Here is a 17,732-nt window from a genome sequence, read left to right as displayed (position 1 = left end):
GGTCGTAGCAAGTGCCTTTCACAAGCATCAGACTTCTCAAAGCACTTTACAGTCAATGAAGTACTTTTGCAGTGCAGTCACTGGGCTGGAGTTTGTGCTGCCAGCAGGGCTCCCAGCACCAAAATGTGGGGAGAAGCCCGCCTCAGCGTTTCCGAGCCCCCCCGCCCCGGATGCAATCTAGCATTATTCTGGCACTTAAGTGGCCGGCATTCGGATCCCAGTCCCTTCTCGGCCTTTTGGCTAAGATCAAGTGTAGTATCTGTTCTTATCAGTGCTTATTTGATTGAGAAGAGACCATGATCATTGCCTTTTGATCCTGGGGAAGCTTTGAGTAAAATGGCTATAACCAATTTTCGAGCTTCGGGCCAGGGAGTGCGCAACACCGTTCGGGTGGTCGTGAAGGACAAGGAAGGAGATGCACCGGTCGATCGCACCTTCTTCATCAAGAAAATTCTCTTCGATTGCTGCGGATTTCAAGCGACGGACGTCTTCTGCCTGCAGGATTTCCCCAGCAGTGGATACTTCGACGTGACGTTCCGGAACGTGGCGGGATGCATCAAATTCCTGAAGGCGTTCAAGGAGAAAGGGGACCGGGTGCCACTGTCGATCCTCACAGCGGAGCCGCTCTTCACGCTTCCGTCACAACGGGACCGGGTGGTGACGATTCACCTCTACAACCCCCATGTTCCGGTGGTGGATGTACTCACCTTTCTCGCCAGGTACGTCGAGGTGGCCGGCAGCAGCACTGATGTCAAGGACCCCTTTGGGATCTGGACCAGCAAGCGGCAGGTCAAGGTGACCTTGAAGGTAGATCCCAGTGGAGCCATCATCCACCCTCCCTCCAGCTTCGCTATCGGGGGAAGTCGAGGCTTCTTGGTCTACGCTGGGCAGCCCAGAGTTTGCCGCACCTGTGGCAAATCTGGTCACATGGCAGCCAACTGCAGCATGGTTGTTTGCAAGAACTGCAAGGAGGAAGGCCATCAGACCAAGGACTGTAAGCAGACTAAGTGTTGCAACTTGTGCGGTGCGGCAGGCCATCTCTACAAGACCTGCCCCAAACGTTGCCTCAGCTATGCTCAGGCGGCAAGGTCCAAGGAAAGGCCGGGAGAAGGTTCGACGAAGGCGTCCGCTGTTCGAAAGGAGATCAGCAACCTTCTCCGCAGCGAGGAACTTCAACCTGAGAAGGAAGGGGAGGCAGCCGAAACCAACGACCCAGCACCTACCCAGCGCCCGGAAACCCCTCCTCCACAGACAGAATCAATAGAGGAGGAGACAGCAGATGGACAAACAGGTCAGTGGCAAGTGGTCCAGAGGAAAACCACAAAGAAAAAACATCCCAAAGCCACCACCCAAACCAGTGGCAAGAGGAGGCTCTCTTCTGAATCAGACTGCAACAACTCCTCTTCACTGGACGGGGAAATGCTGGAACGACAGCCCCTTCAAAAGAGGCGGCAGAACTCCGAGATGGATGATAAGGCATCCCAGCCCCCGGGCACTGGAAGCTGTGATGGGCCCAGCGTGCCCCAACCCCAATGCCCCACACGTAACGACGTGGCCAACGCATCTCAGCTCCGGGACACCGGGAGCAAAGACACGTCTGGCGCACCTGAGCTCCGGGAGACCGGGAGCTGTGATGTTTTCGAGGAGGAACAGATGGAAGCAGCTGAGGACAACCCAATGCTCTCTGCCTACAAGACCCCCCCGATGTCACCCGAGCGGCACAAACCCTGCATGAAAAATCAGGCGGGGTTTCTGAGCCCAACCAACGTGAAACTGCTTGCGCACACGATGGGTATGCAGGAACATCCCGAAGGGGAAGGACTGGGACTAGCGAGGACAAATGGTATGGGAAGCAACAACTAATTTTTAGTTAAAAAATGGGTGTAAGAATTGCTTCCATTAATGTGCGTAGCATTAAATCTACTACGCGATGTGTTTCAACCTTGGATTACCTTGCCAAGGTCAAAGCTGACCTACTGTTTCTGCAGGAGTGTGGAATACCACACCTCAGCACCTACAGGCAGTGGTCGCGATGGTGGTCCCACGGGCCATCGATCTGGTCGGGGGGTAATGACTGCCGTTCCTCCGGCCTGGGTATTCTGCTGCGGGGAGGTAACTTCACCATCTCCGAAGTTAAGGAGGTGGTGGGCGGCCGCCTCCTCGTAGCAGACGTGATGTACAACAACGCTCCGCTCCGGTTGATCAACGTGTACGCCCCGGTACAACGCAGCGAGCGGCTGACCGTCTTCCAGCAGCTCCCACTGCTGCTGGCGACGTCCAGGCCGGTCATCCTAGGCGGTGACTTCAACTGCATCATCGATGCAGCTGGACGATCCGGCAGTGACGACAGCAAACTGGACGCTACGTCCAGATTCCTGATAGAAACAGTTAAAGATGCCAAACTGCACGACGTCTTCAGCAAACCTGCAGACGGAGCGCAGCGCAGATACACATGGTCAAGATCGGACGGGTCTGCCCGTTCCAGGATTGACTTCCTGTTTGTGTCCCGTGCTGTCACGGTCGGATCCACCGACGTCAAGCCGGTGTTCTTCTCCGACCACTGCCTCTTACTGGCCGACTGTCACTTACAGGACGACCAGCGGGTTGGCAGAGGGACGTGGAAGCTCAACGCGACACTGCTGACCCCAGAGAACGTTGAGGAACTCAAAAGGGATTACAAAGGTTGGAGGACCGTGAAACCCCTCTTTGAGTCTCCAGTTCACTGGTGGGAAGCGATAAAGGAGAACATCAAGAGGTTCTTCATCCACAAAGGTGTTCAGAAGGCGAGAGAGAGACAGAGGGAACTGTCCCGACTCCAGAAAATTATGCAAAATCTACTCCGGTTGCAGTCAATGGGGGTCGAGGTCAAGGAGGACCTCCAAGAGGTGAAGAGCCAGCAGGCCTCGCTCTTTGCCAAGGAGGCCTCCAAGATCATCTTCCGGTCCAGAGTCCGCTCCATCGAGCAGGATGAGACGTGCTCGCGTTACTTCTTCCAAAAGGTACACAGAGAGAGCTCTGTTATCAGCAGCCTGAAGGAAGAAGATGGCTCGGTAACGTCTTCGCAGCCCGACATACTCAGGATCAGCAAATCCTTTTATGCTGGGCTGTATGACGCGAATCCCACAGACAGCAGAGCCTCCCAGTCCTTCCTGTCATCTATCACAGAGGTCTTAGATGACAGCAGGAGGGAGGGACTGGACAAGCCGCTAACTCTGGACGAGCTGACAAAGGCCGTCGAGTCTTTCGAGACGAGTAAAACTCCCGGGAGCGACGGCTTACCGGTCGAGTTGTACTCGGCCCTGTGGGACTGGGTCGGCCCGGACCTGCTGGAAGTATACGAGAGTATGTTCCTGGCCGGCAGCATGTCAGAATCCATGAGAAAAGGCATCATCACCCTCATTTACAAGCAGAAGGGGGAGAGGGCAGAAATCAGAAATTGGCGGCCCATCTCACTGCTTAATGTTGATTACAAGATTCTGTCCAAAGTCATAGCCAGTCGAGTCAAGTCTGCTCTGGAGTTGGTGATTCACCCCGATCAGACCTGTACTGTACCCGGCAGGAAGATCTCTGATTGTCTCGCGCTACTCAGGGATACGATCGCCTACGTACGGGACAGGAGGGTGGACACCTGCCTCATCAGCCTGGACCAGGAGAAGGCTTTTGACAGGATATCACACACCTACATGATGGACGTGCTTTCCAAAATGGGGTTTGGGGAGGGAATCTACAATTGGATCCAACTGCTCTACACAAACATCAGTAGCGCAGTCTCAATCAACGGGTGGGAATCGGAAAGTTTCCCGATCAAATCTGGAGTCAGACAGGGCTGCCCTCTGTCCCCGGTCTTGTTTGTTTGCTGTATTGAACCCTTTGCTGAGTCTATTAGGAAGGATGCGAGCATAAGAGGGGTGACAATCCCAGGCAGCGGAGGCACTCAGGTCAAAACCTCCCTGTACATGGATGACGTCGCCGTCTTCTGCTCGGATCCGCTGTCTGTGTGCAGACTGATGAGCATCTGCGACCAGTTCGAACTGGCCTCGGGAGCCAAAGTCAACCACGGCAAGAGCGAGGCCATGTTCTTTGGGAACTGGGCTGACCGATCCTTTGTCCCCTTCACCGTCAGGTCAGATTACCTGAAGGTGCTGGGGATATGGTTCGGAAGGGCCGGGGCGTGCACCAAAACATGGGAGGAGCGAGTAGCCAAGGTATGACAAAAGTTGGGCATGTGGGGGCAGCGATCTCTCTCCATTGTGGGTAAGAACCTGGTCATCAGGTGCGAGGCGCTCACGTTGTTGCTCTACGTGGCGCAGGTCTGGCCCATACCCCACTCCTGCGCCGTGGCAGTCACCCGAGCCATTTTCCGCTTCGTCTGGGGATCTAAAATGGACCGGGTCCGGAGGGACACGATGTTCAAATCTCTGGACATGGGCGGGAAAAATGTACCCAACGTGGCCCTCATCCTGATGACCACCTTCGTGTGCGGCTGCATCAAGCTATGTGTAGATCCCCAGTACGCAAACTCCAAGTGTCACTACGTGCTGAGGTTCTATCTGTCCCCGGTGTTGCGAAGGATGGGCCTGGTCACATTGCCGCGGAACGCACCATGCAGTTGGGCGGCGCCGTACCACCTATCCTTCGTGGAGCAGTTTCTGCGGGAAAACACCTTTGACCACCGGTCCATCAGGCAGTGGTCTGCACGGAATGTCCTCAAGGCCCTACGGGAAAAGGAAACGGTGGATCCTGTCGGATGGTTCCCCGAGCAGACCGTCAAAGTCATTTGGCGGAATGCCTCATCACCAGAACTTTCAAACAAGCACCAAGACGTAGCTTGGCTGGTGGTGAGAAGGGCCCTCCCCGTCAGATCCTTCATGCACACCCGAAGTCTCGCCCCCTCCGCACAGTGCCCCCGCGTTGTCTGTGGTGGGGAAGAGACGGTTGCCCACCTCCTCCTGGAATGTGCCTTTGCAAAGCAGGTGTGGAAAGAGATGCAGTGGTTTTTGTCAAGGTTCATCCCAAGCAGCTCTGTAACACAGGAGTCTGTGCTCTACGGGCTGTTCCCAGGGACGCACACCGAGACAAACATCAACTGCTGCTGGAGGACTATCAATTCGGTGAAAGACGCCCTTTGGTCTGCCCGAAACTTGCTGGTCTTCCAGCGCAAAGAGTTGTCCACCACCGAATGTTGCAGACTGGCACATTCCAAGGTCCAGGACTACGTGCTGAGGGACGCACTAAAGCTTGGGGCAGCCGCAGCAAAGGCTCAATGGGGAAAGACCACAGTGTAAGGTTCCCCCACCAAGCTGGACTGAGGGGCTGGATCCATGGGAAACCCCTCGAACTGTATCGTTAATATTCTCAATTGCTGTAAATGTAAAACTGTAATTGACATGACAATTGTGAAACGGAAGGGTTGGGAAGAAACTCATGACAGTATTGAAGGAAACTGATCTCCCTTGCAATGGTTGTATTTTTTGGTGCTGTTTGGAAACTGTTTGGCAATGTAATTTTTACAGATTTTTATGAATAAAGTATATTTTGGAAATAAAAAAAATAAAAAAATTCGGATCCCAGTCCCTTTAAAGACAGGGATCCCACCTCCAAGAGCTGCCAGCCAATCACAGGACAGGTAGCTCAGCAGTATCAGCACGCCACCAGAAACAGTGGTGACTACTGGTACTGCAGAGGCATTGGACACAGGCCCAGCGCTGGAGACCCAGACCTCAGGTAAGTGAGGCAGGGTCACCAGGGCCAATCTGGAAGGCCAGGTGGGGGAATGGGAGGATGGGTGTGGTAGTGCAGGGGAGGGGGGGGGAGGGTCCAGGGAGGTGGAGTTTTTCCTGACAGTGTTCTCCGTGGGCTAAAGATTGCCCACAGAGGAGAAAACCCAAACCCCTAAGCCTGCAGGGAGGGTGCCCCATGTTATTGGTTAAATCCCAGTGCCTCTCACCCCGCTTCGTGGGACTCATAAAATCCAGGCCACTGTTGTAAGATAGGAAACACGGCTGCCAATTTGCACACTGTAAGCTCCTACAAACAGCAATGTGATAATGACCAGATAATCTGTTTTTGTAAAGTTGATTGGGAGTAAATATTGGCCAGGTCACAAAGAATAACTTCCCTGCTCTTTGAAATAATGCCATTATCTTTTACACTATCTTAGGCCTTTGTTTAACATCACATCTGAAAGACAATGCCTCTAACAGTGCAGTACTCCCTTAGTACTACAATGGAGCATCAACATTGATTTTTGTGCTCAAGTCATGGAGTGGTACTTGAACCCACAACCTTGTAACTTAAAGGCAAAAGTACTACCAATTGAGCCATAGCTGACCCTAGCTACTACTCCCACCTAACCATAGTTGACACCTAAAGATCTATGACTTGCAAAGAAAATTAGGAAGAAAAGAGTCTCCTCGGGAGTTTTTAGTTATGAGGGGAATGACGATATAATTGGGAGATCTTAGACGGGGAGGTTGCATTCCATAATGATCCTAACCACGGTCCTCTGAGCACTGTGCCAGTTTGCATCCTCACCATCCAGTTAATGTACAATCACCAAGGTGGTCTGGTGGAAAGGACCAGTCACTCACAGACACTCACTCAAATGAGATAGAGGCCTTAGCACAGGACCCCAATCACGGTCACTAGATAGTGGGGTAATTCTAGATGAGTATACATCCGTAGCACTTAAAGCTGCCAGAAGCGCTGCACAAAGAACAGCCAGGCGCTGCGCAAATGACTACTGGCAACACCTATGCAGTCATATCCAGCTGGCCTCTGACAGAGGAAATATCAGAGGGATGTATGACGGCATTAAGAGAGCTTTTGTGCCAACCGTCAAGAAGATTGCCCCCCTCAAATCTAAATCAGGGGACACAATCACTGACCAATGCAAACAAATGGACCGCTGGGTGGAACACTACCTAGAACTGTACTCCAAGGAAAATGTTGTCACTGAGACCGCCCTCAATGCAACCCTGTCTCTGCCAGTCATGGATGAGCTGGACGAACAGCCAACAAAATCGGAACTCAGTGATGACATTGATTCTCTAGCCAGCGGAAAAGCCCCTGGTAAGGACGGCATTACCCCTGAAACCATCAAGAGTGCCAAGCCTGCTATACTTTCAGCTCTGCACGAACTGCTTTGCCTGTGCTGGGATGAGGGAGCAGTACCACAGGACATGCGCGATGCCAATATCATCACCCTCTATAAGAACAAGGGCGACCGCGGTGACTGCAACAACTACCGTGGAATCTCCCTGCTCAGCATAGTGGGGAAGGTCTTCGCTCATGTCGCTTTAAACAGGCTCCAGAAGCTGGCTGAGCGTGTCTATCCTGAGGCACAGTGTGGCTTTTGAGCAGAGAGATCCACCATTGACATGCTGTTCTCCCTTCGCCAGCTACAGGAGAAATGCTGTGGACAACAGATGCCCCTTTACGTTGCTTTCATTGATCTCACCAAAGCCTTTGAACTCGTCAGCATACGTAGTCTCTTCAGACTACTAGAAAAGATCAGATGTCCACCAAAGCTACTAAGTATCATCACCTCATTCCATGACAATATGAAAGGCACAATTCAGCATAGCGGCACCTCATCAGACCCCTTTCCAATCCTGAGTGGCGTGAAACTGGGCTGTGTTCTCGCACCTACACTGTTTGGGATCTTCTTCTCCCTGCTGCTCTCACATGCATTCAAGTCTTCAGAAGAAGGAATTTTCCTCCACTCAAGATCAGGTGGCAGGTTGTTCCATCTTCCCCGTCTAAAAGCGAAGACCAAAGTACGGAAAGTCCTGATCAGGGAACTCCTCTTTGCTGACGATGCTGCATTAACATTTCACACTGAAGAGTGTCTGCAGAGACTCATCGACAGGTTTGCGGCTGCCTGCAATGAATTTGGCCTAACCATCAGCCTCAAGAAAACGAACATCATGGGACAGGACGTCAGAAATGCCCCATCTATCAATATCGGTGATCACACTCTGGAAGTGGTTCAAGAGTTCACCTACCGAGCCTCAACTATCACCAGTAACCTGTCTCTCGATGCAGAATTAAACAAGCGCATGGGAAAGGCTTCCTCTGCTATGTCCAGACTGGCCAAGAGAGTGTGGGAAAATGGCGCACTGACACAGAACACAAAAGTCCAAGTGTATCAAGCCTGTGTCCTCAGTACCTTGCTCTACGGCAGCGAGGCCTGGACAACGTACGTCAGCCAAGAGCGACATCTCAATTCATTCCATCTTCGCTGCCTCTGGAGAATCCTTGGTATCAGGTGGCAGGACCGTATCTCCAACACAGAAGTCCTCGAGGTGGCCATCATCCCCACCATATGCACCCTACTAAGCCAGCAACGCCTGAGATGGCTTGGCCATGTGAGCCACATGGAAGATGGCAGGATCCCCAAGGACACATTGTACAGCGAAATTGTCACTGGTATCAGACCCACCGGCCGTCCATGTCTCCGCTTTAAAGACGTCTGCAAACGCGACATGAGGTCCTGTGACATTGATCACAAGTCGTGGGAGTCAGTTGCCAGCGATCGCCAGAGCTGGCGGGCAACCATAAAGGCGGGGCTAAAGCGTGGCGAGTCGAAGAGACTTAGCAGTTGGCAGGAAAAAAGACAAAAGTGCAAGGAGAGAGCCAACTGTGTAACAGTCCCAACACCCAATTTTATCTGCAGCACCTGTGGAAGAGCCTGTCACTCTAGAATTGGCCTTTATAGCCACTCCAGGCATTGCTCCACAAACCACTGACCACTTCCAGGCGCTTACCCATTGTCTCTCGAGACAAGGAGGCCAAAGATACCCCAAACTGTAAATTATTGCCTAAAAACTGCAGTGTGTTAGCACAAAAATCAAGGCTGACACTCCAGTGCAGTACTGAGGGTGTGCTGCACTGTTGGAGGTGCCATCTTTTGGATGAGACATTAAACCGAGGCTCCATCCGCCTGCTCTGGTAGATGTAAAAGATCCCATGGCACTATTTCAAAGAAGAACAAGGGAGTTATCTCTGGTGTCCTAGCCAATATTTATCCCTCTATCAATGTCACAAAAACAGATTATGTGGTCATTATCACATTGCTGTTTGTGGGAGTTCACTGTGTGCAAAATCGACTCTGCATTTTCCTGCATTATAACTGTAACTACACTTCAAAAGTGCTTCATTGGCTGTAAAGCGCTTTGAGATGTCCAGTGGTTGCGAGAAACATTATATAAATGCACATCTTTCTTTCTTCTTGCTGTGTGACAATAAAAGAGATTTATCACAACTAAAAGGGCGGCACAGTGGCGCAGTGGTTAGCACCGCAGCCTCACAGCTCCAGGGACCCGGGTTCGGTTCCGGGTACTGCCTATGTGGAGCTTGCAAGTTCTCCCTGTGTCTGCGTGGGTTTTCTCCGGGTGCTCCGGTTTCCTCCCACAAGCCAAAAGACTTGCAGGTTGATAGGTAAATTGGCCATTATAAATTGTCACTAGTTTAGGTAGGTGGTAGGGAAATGTAGGATTAGTATAAATGGGTGGTTGATGTTCGGCACAGACTCGGTGGGCCGAAGGGCCTGTTTCAGTGCTGTATCTCTAATCTAAAAAAAAATTAATGTCATGTTCAAATCCCTTTGTAATTCTACCAACATATCGGATTCTTGGCTTTATTGATAGAGACAGGGAGTACAAATTAAGGAAGTCATTTTGAGCACTTATAAATTAAGTGGTTAGGGTTCAGGTAGAGCATTGCGTCCGATTCTGGACAACACAGTTTCGGAAGGATATAACAGCCTTGTAAAGGATACAGAGGAGTGATACCAGGCATTCAGTTATGTAGAGTGACTAACGAAACTGGGATTGTTCTTCTTAGAACAGAAAAGGATAAAGGGAGATATATTGGAGGTGTTCACAATTATGAAAGATTTTGATAGATTTAATAAGGCAAAGTGGCTTCCTGTAGCAGGAGGGTCGATCACCAGAGGGCACAGTGTTAAAATAATTGGCAAAAGAACCAGAGGGGAGATGAGGAGAATGTTTTTATACTGTGAGTTATTATGATTTGGAATACACTTCCTGCAAGGGTGGTAGAAGTAGATTCAACAGGGAATTATATATATATTTGAAAGACACTGCAATATGAGTCTAACAACCTTTTGGCACTGATCGGCAAAGTAAAGGTTTAGGGACCCCCCCCCCCTCAAGTATGCACAGAATCCTGCTGCAAGTTGAACCAGATGAAAGTGTGCAACTTACCAACACAGAGCACTGTTAAATGTTTTATTGCCTATACAACCAGGATCACCTTACCTTATAGGACAATGTCTTGCAGAGTTAAGTGGAGGTATGTGGGATGAATCCCAATTCCCAATGTAGATTCTATCAATAATCCAATTTTCTAATATTTGTCAGTTCCGAAGAAGGGTCACTGACCCGAAATGTTAACTCTGCTTCTCTTTCCACAGATGCTGCCAGACCTGCTGAGTGATTCCAGCATTTCTTGTTTTTGTTTCAGATTTCCAGCATCCGCAGTATTTTGCTTTTATCTATCAATAATCCAACTGGCTTGTAGCCGTGGTTCAGTTGGGAGCACTCTTGTCTCTGAGTCAGAAAGTTGTGGGGTCAAATCCCCCTCTAGAGACTTAAACACAAATATCTAGGTTGATGCTCTGGTACAGTACTAAGGGAATGTTGCACTATTGGAGATACTGTCTTTTGAATAAGATGTTAAACCAAGACCCCTCTGCTCTCACAGATAGAGATAAAAGATTCCATGGCACTATTTCGAAGGTCAGGGGAGTTATTCCTGGGTTATCATTCAGCCAACATCACAAAGACAGATTATCTGATTATTATCACATTGCTATTTGTGGGCCCAAATTGTGCACAAATGGGCTATCACGTTTCCTATGTTACAACAGTGACTACATTTCAAAAGCGCTTTGGGACATCCTGAGGTCATGAAAAGTGCTATATAAATCAGAAAGTGATGAAAGGTCACTGACCTGAAATGTTGCTTCTCTCTCCACAGATGCTGCCAGACCTGCTGAGTACGTTCCAGCAATTTTTGTTTTTATTTCAGATTTCCAGCATCTGCAGTATTTTGCTTTTATTATTATGTATAAGGAAGTGTTCTCATACCCCTCGTTTCAGCAGCTGCCACACTAAGTTCCAGAATTTTCCCATCAGCTTTACAGCAGGCTTCAGTGTGGTGGAAAGACTTAAGCAGAAAAGTTTGCAACACACCAAGCATGTTGATTTTCTAGACATCCAAAGTAATGCTGTGCACCAAACTTACAATGTTCCTTATGCAACGAACTTTTGGCAAATAAATGTACATGCCATGGATATTTTGTGACAGGTCAGAGTTTATCACAGCCCTCCCTCACTGCCTGCAATAATTTTCCTTTTTTGCCGCAGCCTGGTCCTGAACCTCACACATGGACCAGAGGAAGCCATTCCATTATATGCCTAGCAATTCTGAGCCATGAAGAATTGTTTAGACACAATAGAAGTTGACCTTCATTGGGACTTTGCTGTCTTTGGAGAAAGACCAAAATTCCTTTTACCCACAAACCTCCACCCACCCCCATCTTAGTGTCCTGAGACACTGACACCTACCAGGACTTCCAGTACCAAATCAGTCACAATTGCAACAGACATCTTTCTATCTTCCAGTCAATAGCTTCAAGATCTTCTCTGGAACCTTATGTAGCCAACACAATAACCCATTGATTATCTCATTGTTCTAAATGTTGAGTACAGCACACTAGGTTTTCAAGTGAGTCCATCAGAAACTACTGTTTGGTAAAGGTATGTAAAAAGGAGGACTGCAACTCTTTCCAAAATGCCCAGAACAGACACTCCTGTTGTTTATGGGACCATTCATTGATGAAGTCATCAAATGGGTGACATTTGATAACTTTGCTTCACTTCTGTTGTGAGAAAAATAGGCTATAACAACTAGCTTTACACAGATTTTGGAATTGCTGTACGCATCCTGAATAAAATTCAAGAATTCGCCATGCACTCCCAGTGGGTTCCTACTTCTTCATGCAGGCCACATGAAGCATTGATTGAAAACCTTACAAGAAGTGAAAATGGGCTTTGCATGAGATTGCAGGGCATCACAAGGTTCAAGGGAATCCCACAGAGAAGAAGCAAAGACTGGTTGCACATGGAGAATAACAGAACCACCTCTGCAGGGGAGTTGGCAGGGATGAGGGGGGAAGAAACAGGTTTGCTGCCATGCCTTTCTTCCTCTTGTTGGCCATGATGCTATTCTGCATTGGCACAATGTAACAGTTCTAAGTGTTGCCTGTACAAAAGGAGAGACAGTGTCACACACCACAAAAATGATGGCATTACAGGAAGAATGGTGCAGAGAACCAGGGAAGCTTGAGAGTGGCAGGACCATGTACAGGAAGAGCAGAGAAAAAGCAGGTACAGTGCATCCTGAAGGAAAAGGCATCTCCTAAAGGAAGAGGACACAGACTCACAGCAAACTGGCACATTTTGCTAGTGCAGAATAGCAGCCTTTTTTAACTTTTTCATTTACGGATGTGGGAGTCATTGGCAAGGCAGAATTTACTGCCCATCCTTAATTGCCCTCGAGAAGGTGGTGGTGAGCCGTTCTCTTGAACCGCTGCAGCCCGTGTGATGAAGGTACTCTCACAATGCTGTTAGGCAGGGAGTTCCAGGATTTTGACCCAGTGACGATGAAGGAACGACGACATATTTCCAGGTCAGGATGGTGTGTGACTTGGAGGGAAACTTGGAGATGATGGTGTTCCTGTACACCTGCTGCCTTTGTCTTTCTAGGTGATCGAGGTCACGGGTTTGGAAGATAGTGAAAAAAAAATTGGCAAGATGCTGCATTGTATCTTGTAAATAGTACATACTGTAGCCATGTTGCATCAGTGGTGGAGGGAATGAATGTTTAAAGTGGTGTATGGGGTGCTGAGCTTCTTGAGTGTTGCTGGAGCTGCACTCACCCAGGCAAGTGGAGAGCATACTATCACACTTCTGACTTCTGCTTTGTACATGTGAAAAGGCTTTGGGGAGTCAGGAGGTGAGTCACTCACCACAGAATACCCAGTCTCTGACCTGCTCTAATAGCCATAGTATTTATGTCGCTGGTCCAGTTAAGTTTCTAATCAGTGGTGACCCTCAGGATGTTAGTGATGGGGGATCTAATGATGGTAATGTCATTGAATGTCAAGGAGAAGTGATTAGACCCTTTCTTGTTGGAGATGGTCATTGCCTGGCACCTATGTTTCTTGCCATTTATCAGCCCGAACCTGAATGTTGTTCAGGCCTTGCTGCATGCGGGCACAGGCTGCTTCATTATCTGAGGAATTGTGTATGGATTGGGACACTCTGTAATCCTCAGCAACCATCCCCACTTCAGACCTTATGATGGACAGGAGGTCATTGATGAAGCAGCTGAAGAGGATTGGGCCTAGGACTCTGCCCTGACAAACTCCTGCAGTGATGTTCTGGGTCTGAGATTGGTCTCCAAGAACCACAAACATCTTCCTTTGTGTTAGGTATGACTCCAGCCAGTGGAGACATTTCTCCCTGATCCCCTTTGATTTCAATTTCACTAAGACTCCTTGATGCTACATTTGTTCAAATGCTGCCTTGATGACAGAACAGGATGTCAAGGGCAGTCACTCTCACCTCACCTCTGGAATTTAGCTCTTTTGTCCATGTTTGACCAAGATTGTAATGAGGTCTGGAGCCAAGCAGTCCTGAAAAAATCCAGACTGAGCATTGGTGAGCAGGTTATTAGTGACTAAGCGCCACTTGATAGCACTGTCCATGACATCTTCCATTATTTTGCTGAGGATTATGAGTAGGCTGATGGGGTGCTAATCAGGGATAGGCACAACATGTTGCACCACGGACATTTGACAAAATTATTGACAGTCACGGACATGGGGGCAATTCATCTGTATATAAAGTGTATAGCCAAACAAATGCCATCAAAACACAGTCCAATTTAAAACACATTTGTTTTTGCTTGCACAAGTAGTTCACGTCTGCCTGCACACTTGCTATAATGATGTGGAGAATTCGAATAGATGTCCATCTGTCAGGAGTGATCATGATCTCTCTCTCTCCCCTCTGTGTCCATCCTCCTCTCCCCATCTCTGTGTCAATCCCCCTCTTCCATCTCTGTGTCCATGCCCCTTCTCTCTTCTCTGTGTCCATCCCCCTCTCCGTGTCCATTCTCCCCTCCCCTCTCTTTGTGTCCATCCCCCTCTCCCCCACCCCAGTCTGTTCCTTAGGCCGGTGCTTGTTTAAAGGGTTCCCTGATTCTCAGCATGTTCCCTCTGCTCCGTGCCGCCCCGTGCCTCTGGCTGTATGCTGGCCCTCTTCCTGCTCTCCCCTCGGCCTCTCTCTCCCTCTCCCCTGCAGCAGCCATTCCCACTCACTCCTTGAACTGTGCAAAAACAGCAGGGGCAGCCGATCCAAGCACACCTGCACCGTGAACTGCCAATCAGCACTTACTCCGTCCAGGCAACCTGCTGTCAATCACAGACAGCGACCAATCACAGACAGGCATCCCCGCCCATCAGACGCAAGTCTCACCTCCGCATGACATAGACTTTAATAGGAGAGTCATCAATCAAAGCCGAGCCATGGGCAGCCAGTTGGAAACTTCAAAAAATTTTTACCATGGACTCTGGTGACCCATGGCAGTAATCAACAAGATTAGGTTTGTTCTGCTTTTTGTGCAGAGATGAGGAGAATTATTTTTCTTTCAGAGGGTCATTAGTCTGTGGAATTCTCTTTCCCAGAAAGCAATGGAGGTGGGGCATTGAATTTATTCAAGACTGAATTAGATAGATTCTTGTTAGACAATGTAGCCAAGGGTTATGTGGGGCAGACAGGAAAGTGGAGGTGAGACCACAACCAGATCAGCTATGATCTTAATGAATGGCGGAGAAGCCTCGAAGGGCCGAATGGCCTACTCTTACTCCTATGTCCTATGTTCCTATAAATGAACCTACTTCAGGAATACCGAAAATAGAACTGTAGATTGAGTGAAATAAAACTCTCACTGACACTGCAGATTTCCTGTCAGTGAAAGGATTACAAAGAAAGATTACCAATTTTGCAGGTTGTTTTATAAAAATTGGAAATGCACATCTTCATCATGCATACAGCAGAACTCTTCCTGACTAGATAGAAAAAGCAATCCTTTAAAACTTCAATGGTCTTCAATGACCAAACGTGTCGAAGCATTTGTCTTGTTGTAGCACTTCTCTGTTGCATTTTGGGTCCCTCTTAATGAGTCATTATCCATGGGGACAGGAAGTAGACTTTGTCACCCATAAGTCATCTGTTGATATGACTTTCTTCCCTGAGGAGGCCAGAGAGCGCCAGATTTCAATGGATGAAAGCTTTTGAGAACTTCCAGCATGTCTTGCATTGATGTGTAGAATCCTTTGCATGTTGTCACATACAATCGGTATATTCAGGAAGTGAGGAACTTGAAGTGATTTTCTGTTGCAAAGCAACATGAGTGCCATCAATTCCAACCTGGATTATGAGAAAGTCAGAAACTCTGTAAAGCAGGGCGGTCCTATATTCTGCTGCTTTGCTGTGCTGCCAAACTGCTAAATTCCACAGCTCACCTGTAAAATCACCTTACAAATGCATTCCCTCCATCCTAGCTGATATTACAGAACTTCCCGTAACCACCTCAAATGAGCTTATACCATGAGATTTCGGCAGTCGTCACCTTCATATCCACAGACAGCAGTGCAGGCAGATTGCAGTGACTACAGGTCTTTTGCACTAGGTAGCAGGCTCCCTGATTGTCCATTTGGTAAGGTGTAATCTTTCTCCAAATATCTTCTCAATAAGTTCTTCATGTAAACCATGTTGCATATAATATTCAATAGGGATAGGGGTAAGGATAATATCCATAACTGCTGCCTGACTTGGCTATGATTTCAAGTTTATGCCCATAGAGAGTGCCATACCTGCTCCTAGAAGCCCTCACTGGGTGAGGCTTAAAAATCTCCCATTGGGCTCACATTCTCAGAAAAATCTCTAAGCCTGAGTAGGTAGAATGAAAAATAAAACAGTATAATTTTTTTTCCCCAATTGCAGAAATCGCGTGAAACTCTTCACATTCTACAGATTCACAAATCCCTCATTTCTGCCTGCCTCAGGTGATCTTGGCAACAGCAATGCCTTATAATCCTCAGTCAAACTCACCCAGAGTGCTTTGTTAGTGTAAACACAGGAAACTCAGAGCTGCAGTACTACTGGCCTCCATTATACTAAATTTAAATGAGCTCATTCAGAACATGGCGGGTGGATTGCTGGAAGGGCCCTAAAAACACGAGAGAGGTTGGAGGGATTAATTTTGGGGAGAAATATTGACCCAAATCATTTTGGGCCCTTATTTGCTGCAAAAATGTTATAGCTCAAATTATACTTTGAAATTGTGAAGATACAGGGCTGGTGCCAGAGGACTGGAGAATTGTAAATGTTACACCCTTGTTTAAAGAGGGATGTAAGGGTAAACCCAGCAACCACAGGCCAGTCAGATTAACCTCGGTGGTGGGAAAGCTTTTAGAAATGATAATCCAGCACAAAATTAGCTGTCACTTGGAAGAAGTGTGGATTAATTAAGAGAAGTTAGCATGGATTTGTTAAGGGCAAATCATGTTTAACAAATTTGATTGAGTTTTTCAATGAGGTAATGGAGAGGATTGATGAGGGCAATGCTGTTGATGTGGTGTATATGGATTTCCAAAAGGCGATTGATAAAGTGCCACATAACAGGCTTGCCAGCAAAGTTGAATGCCATGAAATAAAAGGGACAGTATCAGCATGGATACCAAGTTTGCTGATGAAACAGAGAAGGGGTGAATGGTTGTTTTACGGACTGAAGGAAGGTATACAGTGGGGTTCCCCGGGGGTCAGTATTAGGACACTGCTTTCTTGATCTATATTAATGACCTAGACTTGGGTGTGCAGGGCACAATTTCAAAATTTGCAGATGACACAAAATTTGGAGTATTGTGAACTGCGAGGAGGATAGTGATAGTCAGGAGGACATAGATAGGCTGGTGGAATGGGTGGACACATGGTAGATGAAATTTAATGCAAAGAGTGAAGTGATACATTTTGATAGGGAGAATGAGGAGAGACAATATTAAATGAAGGATACAATTCTAAAGGGGGTGCAGGAGCAGAGGGTCCTGGGGGTATATATGCACAAATCATTGAATCTAGCAGGGCAGTTTGAGAAAGTAGTTTATAAGGCATGCAGGATCTCGGCTTTATAAAGAGAGGCATAGAGTACAAAAGCAAGTAAGTAAGCAGAGAAAGCAGAAGAAGAAAGCTTATGATGGTCACAAAAAACTTAATACTTTAGAAAGCCTAGAGGAGTATACAAAGTGCAGGGGTTAAGTAAAAAGCAAATTAGAAAAGCAAAGAGAGGACATGAAAAATTATTGGCAGGTAAAATTAAGGAAAACCAAATGATGTTTCATCAGTACATTAAGAACAAGAGGATAACTAAGGAAAGGGTAGGGCCTATCGGAGATTATCAAGGGAACTTATGCATGGATGCAGAAGATGTGGGCAGGGCTCTTAATGAGGGCTCTGTCTACACAAAGGAGAGGTATGATGCAGACATTGTAATAAAAGAGGAGCAGTGTGAAATATTAGATACGATAAGCATCATGAGAAAGGAAGTACTAGAGGTTCTGACATCCTTGAAAGTGGATA

At 47.9% G+C, this 17,732-nt stretch overlaps 1 pseudogene; it reads left to right on the top strand.

Annotated features, from left to right (window-relative positions):
* The first annotated feature begins 220 nt into the window (after positions 1 to 220).
* Positions 221 to 329, top strand: LOC137377752 (U2 spliceosomal RNA; annotated as a pseudogene).
* The last annotated feature ends 17,403 nt before the right edge of the window (positions 330 to 17,732 follow it).

This window comes from Heterodontus francisci, chromosome 1 (genome assembly GCF_036365525.1).
Source record: "Heterodontus francisci isolate sHetFra1 chromosome 1, sHetFra1.hap1, whole genome shotgun sequence".
Taxonomy (NCBI): domain Eukaryota; kingdom Metazoa; phylum Chordata; class Chondrichthyes; order Heterodontiformes; family Heterodontidae; genus Heterodontus; species Heterodontus francisci.
Note: the sequence above shows the minus strand (reverse complement) of the source record. Positions and strands in the feature narration are given on the sequence as shown.